Consider the following 24,872-nt stretch of genomic DNA (forward strand, 5'->3'; position numbering starts at 1 on the left):
ACACTTAAGGGATCCTAATTAACTTCTATAAGATGATTTACAGGAAAATGCTACAAAAAGAAAAGCATATTTTGTTGCAAAACATTTTCGAAATCCATACATGCTCAAATCTTCACAAAGCCCTTACAGATTCATAATAGGAAAAAATGCTCTGTACATTTTAAATGCACCAAAATAAACTTAATAATCCATTTTCCACAAACTTCGCAAACTATCTTTGTAAGCGTTCTGCCAACATTTGTCCATAGGCTCCATGGACAGCTATGTGCATGCACACGTTTCTATAAAAATCTAACTCTGCTTTTCCTGTCTCTGTATAAAAGCAGAACTCCTAGGAGACGGGCCAGGGGAGATAATAATTTTGTTTTATTTTCACTTGAGGTGATGATGAAGCAGAAACTGAAGCACTCCATGCTGCTATTTTGACCTGCGGAGCAAGCTCTAAATTGTAATAGAGAAAATAAAAGCATTAAAAATAATATACTCCGCAGACAACCATTTAAGGGTCAAATAGGGAAGCCTAGTGTGAACAAAGATATTTCATTGAGTTCAGTGGATTTTATCTGCTAAATATCTCACTCAGAACTTTTAAATCTTGCTTTTCTATGTTTCAGGAGTTTTGTTATTTACAGAGAAAGTGTTATTAGAAAAAAAATTGTCACTGGATTTCAAAATTCACTGCCATTTCTACTTGGGCATCACAATTTTCTCAACTTGCCATTTACATTACAAGGCTGATTTTCATGTTTGCACTCAGAGATGTCCCTGACTAGGGCTTTGGTGGACCTAGCGGTGCTTTTTCAAAGTTTGCTTGGAGTAACATGACTGCTAAAAGATGAACAGCATTCTTGTTGAGTTAAATTGACGGGGGGGAGGGTGATGGGCCTTGGATTTACATCATCAGTTATTGCTACGGTTCTCCGGACTCCTGACTCAAGAAAACAAGTGAGGTTAGAGAAGGAGGTAGAAAGTTGTAAATGGCCTTTAAATCCTGACATTCTGGTCCCATGGAAGGTTTTTTTTTTGATAAGATTTTATTCCTTTGTACATATTCAGGACAAAGCATATTATCCTCCAAGTGTGTGTGTGGGTGGGGCATTGCATGAAGGAAGCAAGAAAAGTGAACTCAGTTTCAGGCAGGAACCCAGGCTTGTCCTGCGTGAAACTGCAGCTGAACCCAAACGCATGCGTTTTCAGAGGAGTGGGCAAACTTTGCATCTCGGAATGTCTACATCACAGTCTATTTATTAGGCATGCATGCTATTTTATAAAACAAAGCAACGAAGCAACAAAATCCTGGATTTCGAGGTAGAAGAAATGCTGTGAGATCTATTTCTGCTAAATTGGTACCAGTATAGGAATGCACTTAACTTAATTGCCAACGAAAATGCTAATTAAAAATATTGGTTACCAGGCCCTGCATGGTAGCCTAGCAGCTAAATTCCTAGCCTTGCACATGCCAGGATCCCAAATGGGCGCCGGTTCCAATCCAAGGGTCCCACAAGCCTTGGGACCCTGTACTTATGTGGAAGACTCGGAAAATGCTCCGGGCTCCTTGTTTGGGAACAGCACAGCTCCAACCCTTGCTGCTGCTTGGGGAGTGAATCATCAGATGCAAGATCTTCCTCTCTGTCTCTCCTCCTCTTTGGATATCTGACTTTCCAATAAAAATAAATAAATCTTTAAAACAATAAAATTAACAATCAAGTGGGCATTCAGCCTAACTGGATAACTGTGTGTCACACTGGGGTGCCTGAGTTTGAATCCCAGCTCTGGGCCCTGATTCCAGCTTCCTTCCCTCAGAGGCTTTGCTGATACCCCAAGGTCGGTTCCACCCATTGTGGGCATTGTTGGAGGAAAGTTGCAAATAAGAGATCTCTCTGTATCCTCACTCTTCTCTCTCGCTCACTCATCGCCTTTTATTTTCTTCTCAAATAATAAATAAATAAATTAATTAACATCTACCACCCAGATTTTGTGAAAACAAAATAATATGATGTGAGAGCATGAATGCTTTGATTGACACAATGTTATTTTAAGTCTACAAAAAGCCTTAGTTGCCTGTTAAGTCACAGCTGTCTATATTTAAATTAGTAATTAATGTTTGTGCGGTATCTATGATTCTAGAGTTCTATACTCTGGTCAGTTGGTGATATGAGACTCTTTTAGGCATTTTGTAAAATCTACTTCCTCAGGGTTTGATGATGGTGTTGGCTGTGGGGAAGCAGTCCCATGAGTGGGTTGCAGAACCATATCAACACCAAGAACCAGACTTTGAAAACACTTACTTCTTATCATGCATAGAGTCCATTTTTCTCAGCTTAGTCTCCTTAAACCTGTTCATGTCCCAAAGCCTGTAGGAGGGTGATTCCACCCAAACTGTACTTGATGAAAGCCTTGCAAGTCTTAGCTATGCCTTCTTTCCAAAGCTTTCTGATCCAAGAAAAGCTCGGAGCTAAATAATTTCAAACATGTTCGAATTTGAAAGCATCTTTATCCAACCTGCAGGACAAATAGACTCTATGAAAAGTAAACACGTACCCGTGTGAGCAATGTCTAAATGCATAAATGTTGGGGCCTGAAGTTCCAAAATGTTCTAGCTGGTCGGGTCAAGACATCTTCAAAAGTTATACAATCAAGAGGCTGGTGGTCAGGGCAGAAAATGTTGCCGATGACCATGTGCTGAGCAGTCCTGACAAAGAACTCTGCTACTTGCCTGAAAATCATCCATGTAACTAACAAGTACAGAGAAGAAACAATAAGTATGCAAATGAACTCCCAAGCCTTATAATTACATTTTATACTTTTCTTTTCAGTAGAATAATGGAAGAAATGGAACAGAGACACAAAAACAAAATTTAATATTCTCTCAGACAAAAAAAACTTGAAAATTTATCTACTGGAGTGTTCAAGTATTGCCTAAGAATATGAGACTCTCAGGATAACAAATGAATCCTATGTTATGGCCTGATCTTAATCACTGCTTTCCTATAAAGTTCAGATTAAAAATACCTTCCCTCATGAAAGTTGTTTAAAATCCTGGAAGATACAAGAATGGCTAATATTTGTATTTGTAGGCAAAGACCACATCTACTGAAATTCTCAACATGCAAATTGGCAAGCTCAGTTTTTAAAGGTAACACTTAAAATACACCACAATGGCAGTGTGAGGACATCTATAGTTTCCCTAGCTACTAAATATAATAATGTCAGAGTATTATTATCCAGTACTCAAAATATGTCAGTAGCCATCATCAACCCAGAACTCATACTAGCTTCAAGCCACATGATCTGTCTCCTTACCACACTGAAAGTGATTTTCTTAACCATATTACGCTTTTGGCTTCAGTTGTCAAGAAATGCAAAACAAAATATATTTGTACATTTGCTATATGATTTTTATGACTTGCCCACAAATATTCTTTTTCCAGTTCAAGTTAACAAAATGTATCTTTTTGTTATAAAACATTCTTAATGTATTTGTGTGTATTTGTGTGTAGATTTGAAGGGTAGAGTCAGTGAGATAGTGAAATACTAAGAGAGGGAGTAAGATAATAGCTAGCAGGTGCCCACCACAGCCAAGGATGGTCAGTTCGAAACCAGGAGCCCAGAAACATACCGGGACCTTCTGTATGTGTGGCAGGAGAGTAAGGGGCAGATCCACTACCTGCTGCCTTGAGCGTGTCTTAACAATAAGCTGGATCCAAAGCGGAGGATCCAAACCTTGAATTCAGTTCTCTGACACGGGATGGACACCCCAAACAGGGTCTCAAACTACTATCCCACACAACCACCCTTTAGCATACACTTTCTGCATTCATGTATTTCAGATATATACACATATATATATGTATACACAGATATGTATGCTTGGCATATATGTATAAACATATATGTATACATACACGTGTATACGTGAGCAGGAGGCTGGAATCAGGAGCAGGACTGGACATCAACCCAGGCATCATTGTGGAACGCTGTATGTCTGAAGCAGCACCTCAGGTGTGATGCCCAGTGCCTTCCTCTGTTGCTCACTGTGTTTTGTTTTGAACTATTTCGCTTTTAAATTGTAGAAATTCCATGGAAAACATTTTGAATTCTGTTCATGGCGTTCATAAAGTTTAAGAACTTTCGGAAAGATTTCCCTATGAATAGATGTCAGAAACTTTTGACACCAATAGAAACTTATTTTTAATTCCATCTTTTATGAATTTCTATTCTTTCTTTCTCCCAGACACACACATTTTATTACTTCTCTTTCCTAATAACATGAGGTTGTTTCAAATTCACCCATCTTATGCTTACTCTCAATCTCCAGCACATCCAATCCCCTTGTGTGTTTAATAAGCTCACATTCACTATGCTTGCCATCTCCCTCTGAGCATCTGAGTTTAGTATGTGCCTCAGCAGTTGTGTCTGTGGGATATTTAAGGAAAATTCATCTGAACCCTGAAAACATTCATGACATTACTGACATATGCATGGGATTTTGGAGTGTGAAATATAACACTCATTTAAAGCTGTAATTTCTGTTTTAGTTTTGTAAGACAAAAAAAGAAAAATAGTTAAATATATTCACATGCAGAATCTAATAATCTCATTACAAGTCCACTGAATTTACTTTGAAGGTGCTCATATTATTTCACACATAAGATCATTGCTTTTTCTTATACTAAGAAATATATGAAGAACTAACTCTGGTCTATGGTAATATGCCATGTAACAAAACCAATTAGAAAGTATTTTTGAAATTTACTTCTTTATGCTGATATTATCTTGGCTGTGGCAATTTCAGTTTATTTGCTTCTCGGCAAGAACATTTGTTTATTGACCCAGTATTGCACACTTTTGAATTTCTCAGTTTGAAACTTTTGAGGCCTCTGGGACTTGTTCTAGAATGTGGGACTCATGAGTTATTTGGCTAAATGGAATCTCATATCTGGTTTCATATTTCATTTCTCAGCTTTATATCCACAGAAGATTTTTAGTTAAAGACACAAACCTAGCATCATTAAGCATTTCTCTAAAGCATGTCTTGTTTCACAAGCATTAGTGCCACCTCACATTTGCGCTGTCCCATTACTTTCTATTGCTCTTGAAATTTGTATCTCTCTTCATTGATGCTAAATTAATTGTTTTTGAATTTCCTTAATTGGAGAGACTGATTATGATTCCTTAGATATTATGAAAGGAAAAGCAAAATTGGTCTATTCCCTGTAGGTGATGATAGCAAGAAGAAATTAAACTAAGTTGCTCTAGGATAAACTGGGTGTTTAAATACATTGTGATTTTAAATGGAATAGAACTCATGTCCAGTACATGACAAGCAATCAGATCCTGAAAAAGAAGATCTCCAGCTAGATTTAGACTGGAGATTAAACCTGTGAAGAGCCAATCAATGTCTGTAATGTTGCCTTCTATTCGGGAGCTCTGTCTTCAGTAAGAATCAAGGCTTCCCAAGTGTCTAATAATTCTAATGCTTGTAATATACCACAGTAATTTTACATCCAGACTTTATTGTTATTCAAATATTCCAAACATCTGAAGGAATACATTATGTTAGCTCCATAGACTTTGTCTAAAATTATGCAAAGGAATGGAATTGCTGAGGGGTGTGTATGTGTGTGTGTGTGTGAGGTGTGTATGTAAATCCGACTTGATAGAGCACAAATTCCCAAGCATGATATGTCAGTCATCTACTGTAAGGAACTATGATGTGATGGCTTTTAAACAGTGTGGAGTACCTGCTAGTCTCTGGACAGCGTTAGTCCAGGTGTAATTGAGTTGTGTGTTCCTCTGCTTTGGGGTGTCACAGGCTTTTGTGCAAGGTGTCACAGGATCTGTGGTTTCTCCTCAAGGTTTGACTTGGGCACATCTTCCTACACACTCGTCCCTGTGGTCACCAGCAAGGAGCTTATTTCTGGAAAGTTGTTGAGCAGGAGTAGTGGGGGAGGAGCATTGGCAACGATATGGATGTGAAAACACTCAAGTATGTATAGATGCATCCAAAGTTAAGGAAAATCCCAAATTTCTTGATTACTAGAGTAGGAACTGACAGAGAAAATGAGATGATCCCAGAATTCAGAGACTGAGCAGGTGTGGGTGCACATGTGTGGGGATGGGCAGTTGAGTGGGCTGTGGGTCACTTGTGCAGTCACAGTAGGGTTCATATCACTTAGGGGCAGGGAAACCTTTTTTCTGTCCAGGGACATTTTGATATCTACAGCATCCTCCAAGAGCCAGAGAAAAAATATCAGTGTTGGGAAAAGAAACAGAACAGAGAGAAAACAGGGTGCAAATTCACAGCTCAATCTTATTTTTCATGAGAGAAATAATTAATCTACAAAGGGTGATCACTTGCTGGTATGTGGACAGAAAAAACTCTTGGTCAGGGCCTTTAATAGAAGGAGGGTCTTGGGATATTCAAAGCGGTGAGACCATTCAGAGGAATAGAGAAGTGAGCACTTGCCATGAGCTTTTCAATGTTGGGCGGTCTTGGTTACTTGATTCCACGTACACATTTGTTATTGTTTTTCATATTCTGGCAGATTATTCAAATCAACTAATTTACATTTCGGGATAAAAGCCTATAGCCTCTCTGAATTCATGCTGGCTTCTATGTCATTTTCAATGTACTTTAAGGCACATCATTGTATATAGATGAGTGAGACCAAAGTCCAAAGATGTGAATAAGTTGCGTTTTCTGCCAAGGATACCATTTTCCTGTCACAGATAAGACTTGAGCCAAGTGACTCTGCTGTGAAGCGGAGGCTCTTGTACCATGGTGGCTCCTGTAGGCAGAGGGCTGAACAAACCACAGCAGGCGTGCAGGTTTCTGGGTCCTTGGTCATGTGATCTAAGTGAAAACAATGAGCTTAACTTTAGAATACGATGCGCTTATTTGTTCCAGGCTCACACATGTCGTTCATTTGAAACAAGATAAACACATCTCAGGATTTAATTAGTATATGGGTAATGAAAGTGGTAAAATCTCTGAATATTAAAGATTTCAAATAAAGGGCACTTCAAATGCTGAAAAAGAGACATAATCACAATGTATTATTGTATAAAACCCTTGGCAATGCCTTCCAATAACAATCTACTATTACTACTAATCAACTAAACATAACCTCCTGGTTTCTTTCTGTGTGTGAGTTTGTAGAGATTCAGGGTGATTGGAGGAAGTTAAAACAAAAATGCAAATAAAACAAGGCAAAATATAGAATCTCATAGATTTGAGCTCAGAAAAGCCATTGAGTTTTATTTCTATTCTTTTGTGCTTGCTGGATGTTTGACTTCTGCCTTTCATCTTTTCAGCAACACCAGACCAACACTGATCACTTGAACATGCCTACAGTGACGGCCAGTTTGAAGCACTGACCACCTGTTCTGAGGGGATTGGTCTTCATTCCTTACTTCTCTGTCCTTGTACTGCAGCAGATAGTTACCTACACAGCTGACTCTTGGCCTGGGCGTTGGGAAGCTGAACTCAGCAGTCTTGGAAATCCCACGATCAAGGATCTGCTGTGAATATCTCAGACGAAGAGGCGGAGCATGGCAATTTCACCCAACGTTGCACACATTGGATAGTAGGAGAGCTTTCTGTGCTCATTTGCTAGAATGACTCTTTAATGATGGTACAAACTGCCAATAGGAAAACAAATAAATCAAGTTCTTGAGCTCTTGGCCCTAAAATATCTAGAAATAGAGCAAGCCTATCTAGAAAAACAGTGGGGAAAAAAAAGATTTGAAATTTACATTTAAATATGCTCTGTGATCTTTCATCTACATACAATTAGTGAGCAGGGAATAAAGGTTTCCAAAAGTCAAAAGACTCTCACAAACGCAAAATTCCACTTTTCTAATAATTAGTTTTCCAAAAAAGAATGATTAAATAAGATGAGCATAAGATGATGAAAATTGAGACTTGATGACTTCCAAAAAGTTTGAAGAATATAATCTTCCTCCTCTCTGTTATTTTGAGAAGCAGAGAGAAACTAAAGGAGAGCCCCCTCCCTCTCCCTGCTTGCAACCTGTGGTAGCCCAAAAACAGGAGCCAGGAATTCTAGTTAGATTTCCCACATAGGTGGTGGAACTCAAGTTCTTTTTTTTTTTTTTAGAGATTTATTTATTTTATTACAAAGTCAGATATACAGAGAGGAGAAACAGAGAGGAAGATCTTCCATCCGACGTTTCACTCCCCAAGTGAGCCGCAACAGGCCGGTGCTTCATTGATCCAAAGCCAGGAACCAGGAACCTCTGCCGGGTCTCCCACATGGGTGCGGGGTCCCAAAGCATTGGGCCATCCTTGACTGCCTTTCCAGGCCACAAGCAGGGAGCTGGATGGGAAGTGGAGCTGCCGGGATTAGAACCAGCGCCCATATGGGATCCCGGGGCGTTCAAGGTGAGGACTTTATCCGCTAGGCCACACCGCCGGGCCCATGAACTCAAGTTCTTAAGCCTTTATGCTCCCTCCCGGTGTGCACAGCCGCATGGAACTGAATTTTGAAACAGGCTGGCTCAAACCCACACACTCCTATCTGGCACATATGCACCACTCTTAGACCAAATAATCATTCCATTCTCTGTAGTTTTCTGAGGTTATAACAGACTATCAAATCATATTTCATAGTTAAAAACGATTTGCGTAAAATAGACACGGTTCAAACCTGATTTTACTTCTACCACATTCAGAAAGGAATGCTGACCTCTCCTGCCTTGGTGAGCAGGTTGACATGGATTGAAGTTTCTCATAGAGTCTTATCAGAAATTTTAGGTCTGGCCCCATGGAAACCTTACTGGCATCCCTTTTGCCTTTCTGTCCATTTTTATTCCCCACAGTGTTCCATGTTAGATCAAGATTGCACTTCTCTGCCATCTCATGGCTTATTGGCTCTTGATTCATTCAGGATGAAAATGTTCTGGAAGGATCATGATGGTATCATGACCCCTGTAGGATTGTGCTGTGTCAAACCCAACTTGGACATGCTCTCCTTATGAAGACAGACTTGGGGTTATCTGAGTATTTCTTACTCCCCCCAAATATTGGGTAACCAGCAAAGAAACATGGGTAATTCTAACAAAGGAAGATTTCCCAGCAGGTGGCTTACCTCTTTGATGTTCAGTTTATTTTCACATGATGGGAAGACTACAAGCTCATCTCAGAAATCCCTAGGTGGTATGGGGTGCAGTCTCCTGTACAAAGGGCACAGGTCTGGTGACAAGAGACAGCTCCATTCTCATTCTCTGATGGCCGAGGGAATGCTGAGCCTTAGGCAAGGAGGGCTTAGCATAAGGAACAGAGTGAAGACATCAAATTAACCCAGACGGAACTCTCCAATAGCACTCATCAAGGAAAACTCAGCACAATTATACACTCATTGGTTTCAGAAGCAGACACGTGTTAAATGTGTTTAAAAAAAAAAACAGCGTGAGTTTCATCTCATAAGACGTGTTAAACTGTCCCCTCTGGTTATGGATCCTGCATGTACTGATCCTGTGGAGTAGGTTAAATGGGAAAACAAATGATGGGGACAATCTCCTGAAGCATGCTTTCCAAAGAGAAGGTATTACTAAGGGGAATAAAATTATAAACCTAACAAGATCCATTGATGCATTGTGAAGTTGTTAAAATTATGTCACTGAGGTTTGTGGATGGATGCTTAGTGCACAAGTCATTTTTCCTTTACAATGCATAGGAGTTGACAAACAAAAAGTACTCCTTTTCATTTTATTCAAAAGTCAGATACACAAACAAAAACATCTTCCATATGTTAGTTACTCCATAACATATGCACAGCAGCCAGGGTTAGGCTATGTCCCAGTGAGTAGCTAGGAACTCAATCCAGGTTGCTTGTGGGTGTCAGGGACCCGATGACTTGGGCTGTCACCTGTTGCTTCCTGACATATGCATTAGCACAAACCTTGGATGGGGAGCAGCGACAGACCCCAAATCCCTAGCAGCATTTCAACCACTCACCAAGCACCTGCCCACCAAATCCAAAGCAATCAAGTGATAGCTGGATTTGGGGGAACTTGCTTTGGATTCTATGAGTGTGACTTTCATAATGATTAACGCTCTTCCTCATGAAACTGATAATGCTTTGGGCTTCTTGAGATTGACAATGATTTGGCCTCCTGATTTTAAGTAATAAAACATCTCTGATTGGAGATTGATATAAGGCAGTGAGGTGATGACTTATCTTATTGAAGATCAAAATATTACCCACTAGTTCTGGAGGCTGGAAGTCCAATGTTAGGATGTCCATGGTTTGTGTTCCCGGAGGCCTCTCTTGTAGGCTGACAAGAGGCTGGCTTCTCAGTGTGTCTTCTCAAGGCACTGCAAGTCCAAGGTCAGGATATCACTTGGTTTATGTTCCCAGAAGCCTCTCCTATTGCCTGACGGGTGATTGGCAGCAGACTGGCTTCTCAGTGGTCTCTAATAGCTTTTTCTGTGCACAACATGGTGTCTGTTTTTCTGGTGAGGAATCAAGTTGCTACTGCTTAAGTGATGACATCATCATCATCTTTTAGAATTGTTTGTAGATAGAGTTCTTCAAAATGCAGGAGTAATTCATTCTAGTGCTACAGGCTACAAAAGCTCTTAAAAACATTTTCAGGCGCTCTACATTACAACTGATCTTTAAGAAGTATGTCAGACAGATCAAGATGGTGGAATAGGGTAAGGGCACTTTAAACAGTCAGAGAAACAGTAGCCCGTGTGAAGCAGAGAGGGTGGCGCTTTCCAGGAAATAGGAGAGGACAGAACGTCACCAGTGGGGCACCTTAAAAGTGACAGACATGGGAAAGCAGCAGATACAATGGTGTAATGTTGCAGTGAGGGATACCCCAGAGGCTTCAGCAAGTGGCGATTTGAATGCCACTGGCAGCCAGAGCTCCACCAGCAACAAGGTGGGAAAGGGCATGCACCAGGAGATCAGGAGGTGAACTCAGACAAAGAACTGTGTGTCCTGACGGTCTGCTTGATTTGACCAAAAGTAGAGACAGAGAAGCATGTCTCAAACACGCAGTGTGGGAACAAGATGCATTTCACAGCCCCATCTGCCCCCTAGAGCTGAACTGTGCACCATTTTATACAGGAAAGCAAAGGCTATAGGACAGGACTATGCATGCACTGAGCTGGGAGTGAACTCATTTCTGGTTCAGTGAACTGCAGCAAAGTGGCATCCTACAATTTCCACCCATGATAGATCAGGGTAACCCTCAGACCTGACGGCAATCAGACCAAGAGCTCTAGTGATGGCACATCAGGCACCATTTTGTACAGTGTAGCAAAGGCTTCAAGACTGCAGGGACAACAGTGAGATGCACACACGCTGAGCTAGGAGTGAACTCACTTTCAGCTCAGTACATTACGCTGGTGCCAGAGAGAAAATGATACTGATTTTGACACTGTATTGACCAAAATATGTCCATGTGGCCCTTAGACCTAATGGCCAACAGGTTCCAGCAAGATCAGCACCACCAACAACCTAGCTATATAGGACACCTGGTGTTTCTCTAAGCTTGGTAACCGTTGGAAATGAAAGTGGGAGAAAGGTTGTACAGACAGGCTGCAACCTCAGCTCAATATCACAGGAGGTAGAGAGTGGTGAGCCAGGAGCTGGGGCTGAGGATAACAGGGTGGAAGTCAAACATAGGAACCTAGACCTGGAAATCGATGGGAGAAGTGGCACAAGTGACTAGAAAGAGCCATATGCCACTGCAATAAGTAAAATTGAGTTGTAGCCTGTGAGTGACAGCTTAGAAACATGCCCCAAGGAGAAGACTGCTAACCAGAAGTACAATAACCAAGAGTGGGAGAAGATTCAAAGGCAAAACAAATATTACTTAAGACTCCCTTGCAAGGAGCAAAAGTCTTTGCCAACTTCAGAGTGAACTATGGAGTACATTGAGGAAATGGAGGATGCAGAATTCAAAACACTTACTATAAAGCTTATCAACAAAGAGAAGCACATAATACAGGAAATCAAAGAAGTTAAGGACTATATCACACTGGAAATGAGTCAAAGGAAAGCTGATATATCAAAAATTAAGAATACAGTGGAGCAAATTAAAAGTACAATGGAGAATCTCCAAAATAGAATGAAGGAGGCAGAAGAAAGAATCTCTGAATCGGAAGAGATTTCCTCTCACTAGGAAGAAATAAACAAAAAGCTGGAAGCTGAGCTGGATCCAGGTAAAAAAAAAAAGTATTCAAGAATTGAAAGACACTATTAAAAGACCAAATATAAGAGCTATAGGAGTCCCAGAAGGTGCAGAAAGAGAAGCTGAGTTTAAAAATACAATACATTCAATGAAATAATAAAGAAAAATCTCCCTGGTCTGGAGAAAGAATTGGGAAACAACATCCAGAAAGCGCACCGAACTCCCAACAGAGTTGACCAAAAGTGAAATCCACCATGACACATGATAATCAAGCTTTCTTCAACTGAACAAAAGGGAAAGATCTTTAAATGTAAACGTGAACAAATCAGTTGACATATAAATGAATGCCAATTAAAATCACAGGAGACCTCTCCTAGGACACTATACAGGCCAGAAGAGAATGGAGCAACATATGCCAGATTCTAAAGGCAAAAAAATTGTCTGCCCAGGGTAAAGTACCTAGCAAAGCTCTCCTTTGTCTTTGAAAATGAAATGAAATTCCTCCACATTAAAGAAAAGTGAAAAGAATATACCTCTTCCAAACCTGCCCTACAAAATAATAATTAAAGATGCTCTCTTGACAGAGAAGGATAACACCCACTAAAATCAAAGGCAAATGTGAACAACATCCCAGTAAAATAACTACAGAAGACTAAATCAATGAACAAACCCATTGCTAAAATGACAGGACCAAATTACCTTCCATTCATATTAATCCCGAATGTAGATGGCTTAAACTCATCATCAAACGTCATAGATTAGTAGACTACATTAAAAATACAAAACCCAACCATTTGTTGCCTACAGGAGACATATCTCACCAACAAAAATCAGCAGAAACTATAACTCATGGATTTTGATTTTTCGTTTCATCTTCTCAAAACTCTTTCTCATTAACTTCTTCACTGACTCATAGATCATACAATAGTATAATTTTCTTCATGAAGGTTCTTTATTTTCTATTTCATTTCTTCAGTGACACATTAGTTATTCGGTAGCATGTTATTTAACTTCAAAGCATTGTAAATTTCTGGTTTTTTTTTTCCTGCTGTTCATTTTTTATTGTGGCTTTTCATTTAAGGGGATGTATAGTAACTGTGTAATGGAGACTATCATACCCAGATGTGAGGATACAATGCAGTATACATTTCTATTTCAGGATCAACGGACAATAGGATGCTGAACTCTGTCATTGTCCTGCAGTAATGGACATATGACTGTTTATGACAAACCATACTATAGTAATAATATAGGGGAAATAGTGGGGAGTGGGTTTGGGGAGGGGACAAGGGAAAGAGGCATGGGCAATCAATAAAATATGTGTTCTTCTAGCAAAAAAAAAAAAAGAAAAAAGTATGCCAAGATCCCCTGGGATATCACACAAGGCTGTTCATGATGATCTGAAGTGGCTTTTTAAACAGTCTCCCTGTTCCAGCTGTGTATCTCTGTGGACTAAATTTTACTTACACATGTAAACCAGAATATCAAATGACAGGGGTCTGAATGGTCCCTATGGATGTGACCACAGACCAGCTTTAATGAACAGACATTCAAAAGACACGGAAAGGCAAGTCAGTAACCCCCTTCCATAAAGTATTGTTTCCCACAATAACCTCCTTTTGAGAGTATTGTTATCCATGTACATATGGTTCCCAGTACTAAGTAACTAGTAGAATTTCCTGAATTTTAATGTATAGGAGTATTGATGCTAGAGCTTACTCATATAAGCCCTCTTCACGGTCCTCAAAACACTTGTAGTATAAACTGATCTTGAGCGTCTGACATTGCGACAAATCTGCCACCTGTCATGCCAGGAGAGTAGTCGGTGTCCTGGCCACTCCGTGTCCAATGCCATCCGCTGTTTCTGTGCCAACAGAAAGCAGCAGAAGATGGCCTGTGCCACCCATGTGACACACCAAGAAACTTTCAGCTTTTTCTTTGGCCTGGCCCATCCCTGCTGATTACAGCCAGCCAAGATTGTCTCTGTTTTTAGCTCCTACTTTCAAATAAATATTAAATATATATATCACCCCCCCAAAAAAAAATGCTAGAGAAATAGCTAAGAAGTACAATGTACAATGGCACTCTCCTCTTTGGCGGTACCTTCTCTTAAACCGTCTTGGAGGGAGCTGTTCCTATGTGAGTTCTTCTCTCCTGAATCCTATGTGAACATACTGCTTCATCCCTTTGTCAGCTACATTGTTAGCTTTCTGGCAGCAAAACTTCTCCTGAGCTCATTGAGTAGTCTTTGACCAAGGTTCCTGGTGCTGTGCCTGTCTTGAGGGTTAGCCTATAGAAGATCTGTTTAACTCACTTCAATATGGCAACTTGTACACGTTTTCAGATATTTGAACATCTTGTAGATATCACCTCAGAGTATTCAGTTCACACTGGGAGCAACTGATTGTTAACATCAAACAGTAACACTCCTTTGTGCCTCTTTCACAAAGCAAGCTGCCAGACCTAGGCCCTGCCTTTCACAAGCATTTGTTCCAGATAAGGGTGATAGCTGTAGGCTTGGCTGCTTTTGTGTTGCTCAGGCACAGCATCATAATTCAAGCAGAGCTATCTCCCTTTCTGTCAGCTCTTGCCTGTAAGGTGGAATTGCAAAAACTGTCCAGTGGCCAATGTTGATACAAACATGGTTCACAAGAATCACTCAAGTGCACACACCCAACTGGGGTCAAAGGAGGCACCATCGTTAGACAATCTGGCCCTGCAGCAGAAGGCATGGGTGAGGAGGGCAGTGGTCTCATGGCATTCAACACTAGGGAAATCAGAAGGCAAATGGCTCTATTTTCCATCTGTGCTCAGAACTAGAGGGAAGGAGGAACACAACAAAAGAGGTGTTTTGTTTTGTTTGTGTTTTTGTTTGCTTTATGATTTTGTTGCTTAAATAGGACTCGGTCACTACATTTGTTACATGATTGAGTGCCCAGGGCAACTGCTTTCTAAAGTCTATTCAAACAATAGAGTTGGCTAAAAGCAGATAGAGTGGGGATTTGCCAAGTATCACTTTTGTACAGAGCCCAGGTTTAGACATGGTAGAAAATGTGATGAGGCAAGCAGGGCTAGATGGTGGCACCCGCCAGCACGTGTTTGGGCTGGATAATGAGGCTGGTTGGGTTGAACTAGACTTCAATGACCATTGACAGGTATTAGAGCTGAATGGCATGTGGGACAGACTGGACCAGTCTGCTGTTACATACTGGCAAGTACTGGAACCAGGGCAGGGGGCAGACCTGGTGGGAGTTATTGCAGGTCACTCCAACCAGGCCGCAGCTCTCACTGGTTTGCGTGAGGGCCGAGTGTGTGGTGGGAAGGATCAGACTGGGCTGCAATACCCATTGGTTTGCATAGAAGACAGGGCTGGAGACAGAACTGACCCAGTCATTGCAACCTCCAGCATATGCATAAGCTGATTGTGGTGACATACTATGATGGACCCTGTATTGGCACACACGCACACACACACACACACGCACGCACACACACAAGAATCAGGTCTGGGTTCACCTGAGATGAAGTTCTTTGGGGATCCCCCCAACTGAACTGCTGGACTCAGAACGTCAACTATGGAGAGCATTGCAGGTTCCATGGTCTGACCGTGGAGTGCATGTGTCAGAGCTGGGCCTCCTCAGTGGACAGCATATCCAGGTGTACAAGAAGGATATGGCAGGACATTGGAGTTTGCAGAGGACACTGGTACCATACCAGTACAGAGGACAGAACAAATAGATCATCTACCCCAACCACGTGTTGGCAGTAAAAATCTGGGCAAACTGAGACTCTAAAGAGTACTATGTCAACCAGTGGATTCTGGAGAGATGTCGTTGTGCTTGGAGTGGTGAGACTGGCAGTCATTCAGAACCGTTGAACTATCAAACCACTTGAGCAGACCCTTGGAGCATGCCCCACACCGGGGACCTGGGGTGGTGTAGGATGACTCTCCTCCATCCCGGGATACAGAGGAGTTTTGGAGCCTGGGTGAACCTTTTCCCCTTATCTCGCTCCTTCCCTGCAGATACAGGAAGGAGAAAAAGAGAATGTGGAAAAAATGATCTCACCCACCTTCCTGTAGTGCTTGACCCTAATCACCCTAATTAACTATATAAAATTCATCAAAATAAATAAACAAATAATCTTTATAAAGAGATAATGTAGAAATTGTAGATACAGATCACACTGATTTGAACGTACAGCTGTACTAGTAACTATGTATTTTGACATCTAATTTCCTTTCAAAATATATTTTTTTGCTAACAAAATGCTTTTCTTGTATGTTAAATATGGAAATATTGGTTGATATTGTCTGCTACCACAGGTCCTGTGAATACATCACTTCACATGGCTAAAGGAAGCTGTTGGATGGAATTAGGTTCAGGCCCCTAGGATGGAGACAACGTCAGGGACTATTTGTGGCTGGTGCTCAACCAAGGCGTAAGGACTTTAGAGAAGGCAAAAGCGAGTCATGATGGGAGTCTAGAAGGCTTGTAGAAACTGAACAGTACAAGGAAAAGTGACTGAGTGCCTCCAGATGCTCTGGAAGAGTCCAGTCCTGCTTGTGTATGCCATCACTGAGGTCCAGGGAGATCAGCAGCATGATAATTGTGGGAGACACCATTAGCTTTTTGGTTAATTTGTTAGGGTAACTAAAGGGAACAGAAACATCTTCAATCACTACCGTTTACGCACATCCTGGTATACTTTAACCATACCTAATGGGATTCTAGGAAAAATCCAGCTAGTGTAAATTTGTGTCTTCTATCCAAATAAACCAATAACATGGTCCGTATATTCTGTGGAAAACACTTCAGCCATAAAAATGAATGGAATCTGATGATTTGGAAAAAAAAAAACTATCCCGGCTGGAAATCTTTGTGCTTAGTGAACTAGCCCAGGCCCAAAAAGACAAATATCATATTTTCCTTGACCTGGGACAACTAATGAACAAAACACAGTAAACATAATCTCTTATGTGTGATAAACATGCAGGGAATTAACGGCTGTCTACAGCAAGCATCCATGCTCAACATTTGCAATACGAGTTTCATTTTAGAATCTGTTAGCATGTATAACTTTATCTATTCCCTCAACTGGGCAAGTGATGATATCATTGAATGTCAGAAAATGAAGCTTATCAGTGTGAAGTGAATACATATACTTTTGTAATAATTCAGGAAAAATAATAAGGGGGCAGATAGAGTGGGAGAAGGAATAGTGGAAGGTATAACCACTATGCTACCACATCTGTATTGTAAAAAAATGTGAAATCTATTCTTTCATCTAAACTAAAAGCGATTTAAGAAAAAAAGACTCTTATTTTAAGCTCTGAACCAGCAATAATAAAAAATCTTAAGAGGAAAAATGCCATAGAGATGTCAGCTTGCCAAAAAAATTGGAGGAATGTATTTTAACACCCCCTCTACTCACTTGGAAGTGTGATTAGAAGCCTCTGATGGAACATTTGTAAATTATGCAAATGCTAGGCATTACCCATGCAGCATAGTCACTCTATAGGATTTCGATGATGTCACAGCCTTGTGAACCTTATCCGTTCAAACATCTCTTTCTACCAATAAGTTTCAGTTTTTGAAGCGCTTGTTTATTTCATAAATCTGTTTAAAGCCAATGTTTTTATTTTGCTTTTTGAAAAACATATAAGCTCCACGATCATGATAAATCTTCTTTTGGCTTGTCCATCTTTAAAAAGGAAAATTTGGGAAAGGAAGGATTTCTGAAGCAATAATTTTCAGAAGGTCACCAGGTCAAGCTGGACATGAGCTAGGGTTACCCCTGAAATGACGATATCTGTAGGGTTGTACTTCTCACAAAAGATATTTATGATTTGGGGGAATTTGCTTTGTCTTTGGTTCCTCACCGTCAGTCACAGTGTTCCTTAAACACAAGGAACGTTCATTTGCTTGTCATTTTCTAATCTCTGGAATTGCCTGAACAGAGCTTCCTTTGAGTCAACAAGCGAGCACCTGCTCCCTCCCTGCCTTCTGCAGACATCACGTCCAGGCCCCCCACATGCAGTCATGAGACGGAGTTGCTTCTGTCTTCACATCTTCCGGTCCGTACTCCATCACAGGAAAGGGACTAGAACAAAAGTCATGCGTTGGTGAATTGAACTTAAGGTTTGCCTAAAGATCTGATAACATTCCGTGTGACCTAATCAAGAGTGCAGCAGATTAACCTGTTTCATGGAGTAGCATATTGGATCACCTTTGGTGACTGGTTTTAACCCTGTTGACTTCTGTTTTACAGGTGAATTCCACAGAGAAGCTAAAGGATGATTTGATGGCACAAGTGAAGGGAGCCATGCAGAGTAACCAAAGCTGGGACAAGAGATGAGCTGCACAGGTCCTGTATTCATCCCCCTTTTGTGCTGTGTTCATGTGCTGCTCCAGGGAGAAAATACTGCCTGATTTGGAGTAGCGGAGGAAAGACAACACTGCTAAAAAAGAAAGCTGAAATATGAGCCAATCATTATGTTCCAATCTTCTTCTAACTAAAGCAGGCATGAGGAATTCCACCTTGATGCACAATTTGCTCCTCCTGGCATGCCACAACTCTGTCATGGCAGAACCTGGGGATGCTTTTAGGTAATAGATACATAAATTACAAAATAGCTCTCATACACTTTGTATTAACCTGACCACAGCCAAATGACTGTGTGCTGTCATGTTCGAACCTCCCTCATCATTCCTTGACTGTGGCAGCAGGAAACGGGCAACTCTGCACCAGCACTGCGAAATGACAACAGGCTCAGCCAAGCACACCATAGGAAAGCAGGGTACATCCACAAGGCTTTGGGAAGGTGATGGGTGGTAGTTATTTAAAACACTTAGAGTTCTAGTTATACATTATTACGCGCAGCTAATTCCTGCAGCCTGGCTCTTTAGCGTGAGCTGAAAACACCAGACACAACGAGGTATCTTAGGTTTATGCCAGCAGGGCAGGAACCGGGTGGAAGTGATGGGGAGGCAAGGAGGAAGGGGTGGAAGAGAAATGGGGGGAGGCCGGAAGGAGAAGAGAGAGACAGAGCCACACCAGGGGGCCTTTATGCCATTCAGGTGTGCCTGCAAGGTGTGGGGGTGGGGATTGGGAAGGATTGAGGATAGGCCCCAAGGATTTGGTGCCTGAGAGTGATTGATAAGTGGGCAGAGTTGGGGAAGGGGCTGGGAGATCAGAGATCAGGGGCAGGGGGTGGGAGTCTCAGGTGAAATGCCGGGTTACATCTGATTGGTGGATGCCTGGACTGGAGCGAATATTGTGAGCTTTGAGGAAGAGGAAATGGCACTGGGTCCAGGCTGGGATATTCGAATAACTTCTTACAATGGGGAGTTCCTTAGTCATGTGCAGATAATATGAACTGGAGGCCCTGCGTGAACCTTCCAGTGACTTCACAATAACAAGAGCCTTTTTAAAGTTGAAGCTCAATGTTTTGATGCAAATTTGCAAAGGAATACTTGTCGCACCAATATCATTTTCTCAGTGTTTTTGTTGTTTTGTTGTTATTAATTGGCTACTCCCTAAGTGTTCAGGCCCACATGAAGCATATGAGAATGTAGAACCGCAATACTTCAGAAGCTAAAAGCCTAAGCATCTTGTCTCATCATTTAGGATGTGTTCTTTTTGAAAGTTAACCAATAAGCAAGTAAACCAACAAAACAGAAAGTGGAGAAGTTGGAACTGCTTTGCAGGATCAGGGAGGATGTAAAAATGATAAAGCCTGGATGGGAAACAGTAAGATGATGTCCTCCAACACCAGAGATGGTTATTGTTGCTCCAGCAATTGCACTTCCAGCTGTATCTTCAAAAGCAATGAAGCAGAATTTGGAAGATGATTTCCAAAGGCCAGACCAGTTTCATTGTGGCATTATTTACAACTACCAAGAGGAAGAAGCAGCTCATATGTCCATCTACGGCTAAGTGGATGAACACGTTGAGAGGCACGCATACAACTGGCTATCAGCCTCAACATGATGGAAAGTTCATCATGTACTATACCACATGGGTTAACAGCGGAAATGTCCTGCAGAATACAGCAATCCAAGTACAAGAAGAATGTATTTTGCAATTCCACTTCCTCGGAAGCAAAAGAAGAGTGATGGCTTTCAAGTGTGTGTGCAAGGGGGAATTCAGGAAGGGATTTCATTACTACAAAATTCCAACTTTCAAGTTGAAGAAGATCTGGAAGCTGAAGGTAAATTAATATGAATAAATGTTTTATGATTGAGCAGCCTACACGGAAATTAAGATGGTAAATTTTGTGATATTCATATTCACTTACTAACACAAAAAAAATGTAAAAGTCTACATAGATCATCAATTCATATTCAGAAGATATAGAATATATACAAATGCATAGATAACAGGTGTATAAAATAGATGGACATGCACTCCATACTAACAGCTTTTCATACTAGCCCATCTTGACTTCTTACTGATCAAGCACACACAAACGTAAGCACACATGCCCCAAATATTGCCCACACATCAATAGCTTCCTACTTGTATCTAGTGGAGAGAAAAAGGAATGTATGAGACACACAGTGAGAAAATAGACGGATCCTCTCAAAGAAGCAAAAAGATCTGAATCCCTGCATTCCCTGCCAGGATCTCCAAGGGGTAACTTGACTAGATCAGAGAAGGTACACTGGTCTCCATCCGTTCAAGAGAACCAGGGAGTCCTAGGTGGACGGTTGAAATCCTATTATTTACCAAGGGCGTTGGGGATGCATGAGGGTAAGTTAGAGGCTCGGGGACATGGAAAGAGATGAAGAGACACTAGAAAAGTTGAAATACATAAAGAGCCTGAGTACAAGAGGGCAGAAGGAGAGAAAGAAAGAAGCAAACCAGCATTGCCCTCTTCCTAAGAGACACGAAACAGAATCCACCATGCTGTGGAGTCAGCTCCCCACTGAATTCTCCTTATATTTAACGCCCACCCCACATGTGCCAACAGTGAATCACATGGCTGATCTGATGAAGAACTTCCCTCAGAACTTCCTCTGTCACTGATTTGCTGTGCATCTTTTTTTTTTTTTAAGATTTACTTATTTTTATTGGAAAGGCAGATATACAGAGAGGAGGATACAGAGAGGAAGATCTTCCGTCCCATGGTTCACTCCCCAAGCAGCCCCAATGGCTAGAACTGAGCCAATCTGAAGCCAGGAGTCAGGGGCCTCTTCCAGGTCTCCCTTGTGGGTGCAGGGTCCCAAGGCTTTGGGCCATCTTCGGCTGCATTCCCAGGCCACAAGCAGGGAGCTGGATGGCAAGTGGAGCCACTGGGATTAGAACTGGCGCCCATGTGGGAAAGCAACATGTTCAAGGTGAGGACTTTAACTGCTATGCTATCGCGCCGGGCCCTGCTGAACATCTTTAACATGCAAGTGCACTTGTTTATACCAAATGTTATTTCTTCTCCCATTGTGGAGATGGTCTAAGAGGATTCTATACTGTGTTTGTTCGTTAAGGTTCAAATAGTTGCCTCACAGGGTACCCGATTTGTACACTTGTCTTTTACGATCTTTTTTGTTTATTTAACTTTTCTATAAAAATGCACATCTATTACTCTCCGTGAGGTCAGTCATTTGTTGACAAAAACTCTGAAATTCTTATCATCACTGACTCTGCAAGTGTTCTTTGTGAGTCCTAACACACAGAAGGCAGCAACCCTAGCAGCCAGTGCCCTCCAGCTGCCTGTTAGTTCTTCTCCCTCTGGCTGGGTTATTTCACACAATTCCAGGCTTTCTTCCAGCATATTAAGTGTTGTGTTCTCCTTTCTTCTTGTCTGTTGGGATTCTAGAGTACAGGCAGACGTCCATGTACACACTTGTTCCATAGAGGAAGATGTTTCTCGACTCTGCTTTCTTTCGTTATATTTCTTTCTATACTTTCACCTTTCTGCAAATTGAGTTTAATATGTGTAGATGCAGGAGTTGATTTGTGCATGTATCTTGCTTTTCTCTGTGGTTTTTGAGTATGCGATTGCTTTCTGGATTGGGTAAATTCACAGTTATTACTGTTTGGTTTCTGACTCTCTTCCTTCTCCTTTTCTACATCCCAACAAATACATTTTAGTTATTCCTTTTCCTCAATTGGTAATATAGCTTTTGACCATTTGGCTTATTTTTCCAGTTATTTTCAAGTTTACTTTCCTGGGGATATATTGTGAATTTGGGGACGTCCTCATTTTGTTATGCCAAGTGTGCTAATGTGTCTATCAAAAGCATTTTTTTTTATTTCTATGAAAGTACTTTTGGAGCTTAAATATTCCTTTATTCCTCTTTTTGGTTGTTTTTCTTTGGAATTTTCAACTCTGTTTTAGATTTCCATTAGCTTTTTCTTTTTTTAAACTAGACCGATCAGCAAATGCCTCACAGTTATTTTCAATTTGTGAGCAGAGTTCCCACATGCCTGTTGTGTTAGAGTTTGGTATTTCACATCACTTTTTGCCCGTTTGCTTGCACTGATACTAGGTAATCTGAAAGCTGAACATGCTGTGGGAGATCGAAGACTGATAGATAGTGTGGCTTAGGTGTATGGGCAGGTCCTATAACGATGCGACAGTCTCTCAGGGAGTCTGTGTCACTTGGCTTGTTGCCCTCAGTTCTTTCCAAAGCTCTAAGTGGAACAGGTTGGAGACAAACGCAGGAGTTGGTCCTTTCTCCCTCTAAGATGGCTGTGCTCTGGCAACAGCCCAGAGGCTGATCATACCAATACTGCTTCTCCCAAGGCAGGCCTTGTGAAGCAGAGGAAAATGACCCCAATGTACTTTAAAATGATCACTGTCCCTGTCTCTGTTCAGAAAGTGGGGAAATTGTTTTCTGATTTTTTACAATGCAAACCCAGGACTTTTGCTCTTCCAGTGCATGTTTAGCTCACAGATTCGTTCATCTCAAGTCTCCAGGAATGTGCCAATTAAAGTTCAGGCACTATCAAACTGCCACCTTTCCCTTACAGAGTCTTTATGTAATATCGCCCTGCTTTCTTTGCATTAAAGAGTCAGTGTGTTTCACGTGTGTGTTACCTTATTAGGGACAGGGAGAAACGGCCCCGGTGCCTACAGAAAGGACTGAAAAACAACTCTAAGCATTACCCATTTGTTGGCTCTGGAGCAGCAGGTACATAGCAGGTTCAGTCACAGAATCTAGGAGCACTGGAATGTGTGTGTTTGGTGGGTGGCCAAGAAGGGTGTTGTTGGAAGTAGGGAGAAACCAGTCTTTGGTTTAGAGTAATCAGGAGCTGGAATGTGTGTGTGTGTGTGGGGGGGGGGTTGGGCTTGCAAATCCATGAGGATATATCAAGATTTGAACGCTAACATGTGTAAGCCCCCAATCCAATGTCAGTCACCACGTTTCCCAACTCTCTAACCAAGATTCTATCTCGTTCTCTGTATTAACTCATAAATGATTGACTTCACTCAAAAAAAAAAAAACAACTGGTAACAAAATTCCTTTCTAGAGCTGAGTGGTTGTCTAATAAGCGATCTTTTCAGCCATGATCAGTATCCCTGAGTTGTGTTCATGTCTATGAGAGTGACCTTTCCGTGCTCAGGGTTACTCAGTAGCTACTTTGGATTCAGAAATTCTGAGACTCCCAGTAGCTACAGGCAAAGGCTGGACTTGTGGTTCAGACAGATTGGCCATACTTGAGGGAATAAGTAGGGTTATGCATCAAGCAAGGCTGCTATAAGAAGTTGGCATTCGATTCTAGAATGAATGACATTTACATTAGGGAAGGACCTATAGGTTCATACCTTAGCTCTGCCATTTTCTGTTACTTTGTGTAAAACAAACGAGAAATCACAGCAGTAATTTTCTCTTTGGAGTCTATTTAATGGGAATGAAAAGAAAATATTTACTATTTGTTCCAAGAATGATGTATGTGTCGTGAATAAGATGTCTACCGGGAACCAGACTCGTTTACTATCGTGTGAAGTACAATTAACTAAAACAGCATCTGCCTTTCAGCTGGCTGTGGATGTTGAGGCACACACACATCCCTAATAATCCATTTGAGAACTTGGTGACAGTGTCTTTAAGGTGAGGGACCTTGTGCAGCGTGCTCTGTGTTACACAGTGACGGATGACTACCAGGTTCCCAGCAAATCTATCCGCTCCAGCTACATGGAACTTGAACTTGAGATTGGTCAGCAGGAGTGGAAGAATCTTAACGATTTAATTAGTGTGACTAAATGGAAATGTTCATTGCAGATGTGTGAGCCAAGAACGTGAGATAGGAGGGAAGGCAGGGCAGTCCTAGCCCTGCCTATCTAAGTTGTCAACAAACATATTTATGTATTAGAAGTCTCTGGTATCACTCCTCCAGCAAACAGCAGACGCTGTGCATGCAAATGTCAAAGCATGCAACATTCAAAAATAGCACTAAAATCGTTGGGCACAGTAGGTTGGGAAAAGTCAACACTGCTTTAGACAAGTTGGAGCAGGCCACAGCAGCAAGTTTGGGAAATTAACATGGAATTTTAACACAGAGAAAATTGTGTGCCCATACGAATCACTTAGCACACGGCTCTAAATTTTACGGTTACTTTATAGGTGTGCTTCAGTAAAGGCAAAGAACATTCCCAGCTCTTCCACTCCCCTGGTTGCTCAATCAGGACCAATAATTAGTTCCTCCCCTGGTGGCATCTTGCCCACTGCTGAAATCAACATTTTCACACACTGTTTCAC

The sequence above is a fragment of the Ochotona princeps genome, chromosome 29, assembly GCF_030435755.1.
Source record: "Ochotona princeps isolate mOchPri1 chromosome 29, mOchPri1.hap1, whole genome shotgun sequence".
NCBI lineage: Eukaryota > Metazoa > Chordata > Mammalia > Lagomorpha > Ochotonidae > Ochotona > Ochotona princeps.